Source organism: Octopus bimaculoides, chromosome 18, assembly GCF_046866305.1.
Source record: "Octopus bimaculoides isolate indiv1 chromosome 18, ASM4686630v1, whole genome shotgun sequence".
Taxonomy (NCBI): Eukaryota; Metazoa; Mollusca; class Cephalopoda; order Octopoda; family Octopodidae; genus Octopus; species Octopus bimaculoides.
In genome coordinates, this window is record NC_142945.1 from 43,253,772 (window position 1) to 43,256,271 (window position 2,500).

At 40.1% G+C, this 2,500-nt stretch overlaps 1 long non-coding RNA gene across 9 annotated transcripts in view; it reads left to right on the forward strand.

Annotated features, from left to right (window-relative positions):
* LOC128249805 (uncharacterized) overlaps positions 1-2,500 on the forward strand; it is a 428,716-nt gene that overhangs the window by 101,151 nt on the left and 325,065 nt on the right. The gene's annotated exons all lie outside the window — the stretch shown is intronic.

Consider the following 2,500-nt stretch of genomic DNA (forward strand, 5'->3'; position numbering starts at 1 on the left):
GGTTTTGTTGTAGTACTGAAATTTGCGTGGTAGTATAGGTATAGTAAACAGTGGTTGTTTTTTAGTAGCAGTTTTGTTGTAGTTCAGATATTTGCGTGATAGTATAGGCGTAGTAAGCAGTGGTTGTTTTTTAGTAGCAGTTGTATTGTAGTACAAATGTTTGCGTGGTAGTATAGGCGTAGTAAACAGTGGTTGTTTTCTAGTAGTAGTTTTATTATAGTTCAGATATTTTCGTGGTAGTATAGGCGTAATAAAGAGTGGTTGTTTTCTAGTAGTAGTTTTATTGTAGTACAGATATTTCAGTGGTAGTATAGGCGTAGTAAACAGTGGTTGTTTTCTAGTAGTAGTTTTATTATAGTTCAGATATTTCAGTGGTAGTATAGGCGTAATAAAGAGTGGTTGTTTTCTAGTAGTAGTTTTATTGTAGTTCAGATATTTGCGTGGAAGTATAGCTGTAGTTAAAAGTGGTTGTTTTCTTGTTGTAGTTTCGTTGTAGTACTGATATTTGCGTGGTAGTATGGGTGTAGTAAACAGTGGTTGTTTTCTAGTAGTAATTTTGCTGTAGTACTGATATTTGCGGGGTAGTATAGGCATAGTAAACAATGGTTGTTTTCAAGTAGTAATCTTGTTGTAGTACTGATATTTGCGTGGTAGTATAGCTGTAGTAAAAAGTGGTTGTTTTTTAGTATCAGTTTTGTTGTAGTACTGATATTTGTGTGGTAGTATAGCTGTAGTTAAAAGTAGTTGTTTTCTTGTAGTAGTTTTGTTGCAGTACTGATATTTACGTGGTAGTATGAGCGCAGTAAGCAGTGGTTGTTTTCTAGTAGTAGTTTTGTAATAGTGGTGCTGTTCTTATATTGTTTTTGCTTGGTACAGTATTGGTGTTGGCGTTGGTGGTGTGGTGGCGCTAGTATATTATCGCTGTTACAGTTGCGGTGGTAGTATTCCTTCTTTTTTTTTTCAAATGATTAACGTAGAGTTCTTGTAGTGTCGCTCGACGTGATGGCTGCGGTGGTAGTATTGACTTTCCTACCAGTTGTGATGGTGGTAGTGGTGACTTACTTCGGTGCTGTTGTCTGGGTGATAGTATCGGCGGTGGTAGTAGTTGTTGCAGTTTTGGTTGCAGTGCCGGTATTACTACTGGTGCTGCTGCTGATATTGCTGTAGTACTAGTAGTTGTCACTCGCGTTCCGGTAGTAGTAGTAGTAGTAGCCATGGCAGTAGCGTCTCTGGTGGTAGTGGTGGTGTGTTGTCTTGGCGGTAGTGTCAGTAGTGATAGTATAGAACAGTTATTGATGTTCGTGGTACGATTGTTGCAGATTCGGTAGTAGTTCCGGCAGTGGTGTTGTAGTGATGACCATAGTAGTGTCAGCGCAGTTGTGTAGTAGTAGTAGTAGTAGTAGTAGTAGTAGTAGCAGCAGTAACAGTAGTAGTATTTATTGTTGTAGTATTGTGGTTGTGTTGGTAGTCGTGGTTGTTGTGGTGTTGTAGTTGCGGTGGTAGCAGTAGTGTTGTTGTTGTTGTTGTTATTGTTGCTGCTGCTGTGGTGGTGTTGTTGAAGTGTTACTGTCATCATATACGATACAGTATCGGAGGTAGTATTCGTGGTTACAGATAAATGAAGACTATATTACAGTTAGGGAGTTAGTGTACAGATCCACTCTTAATTATTTCGCCTTGGTACCAGCATGATAGTTTGGGCGCTAGTACGTGCTACTGCCATAGTAGTTTGTGACGTAGTAGATGCTGTGGTAGTGTCTTGGTGCCAGTATGGCAGTGTGGATCGTAGTAGTGGTGTGATATTGTTATAGCAGTTTGTGATAAAGTAGTTGCTGTGGTTGTGTCTTGGTGGCAGTCTCATAGTATGTGTGGTAGTAATGATGTGGTACTGGTGTAGTAGTTTCTAATGTAGTAGTTTCTGATGTAGTATGTGTCGGTGCCAGTATGACAGTATGGGTGGTGATAATGATGTGGTACTGGTGTAGTAGGTTGTGATGTAGTAGTTTGTCGTGTCGGTGCCAGTATGACAGTATGTGTGGTAGTAATGATGTGGTATAGGTGTAGTAGTTTGTGATGTAGTAGTTTGTCGTATAGTGTGTCGGTGCCAGTATGGTTGTGTGTACTGATGTTGTTTTGGCGGTAGTATTGATCCACTCTTAAGTCACCTTCTAGCCAACATGTGGTGCTGCAGTTGCAGTGATAGTGCTGTATTTCCCTCCCAGCTAACAGGTGGTACAGGTATTGTAGTATGGTAATGACGATGTTGTGGTTGGAGTTGTAGTATTATTGCAAGGTTACTGTTACTGTTTAGGTAATAGTACTGAGGTGATGTTGCTGCTACAGTTTCGGTAACAGCACTGTGGTATAATGTTGTTGTTACTGTTTAGGTAATAGTACTGAGGTGATGTTGCTGCTACAGTTCGGTAACAGTACTGAGGTGATGTTGCTGTTACAGCTTAGGTAACAGTGTGGTGGTAATGTTGCTGTTACAGATTAGGCA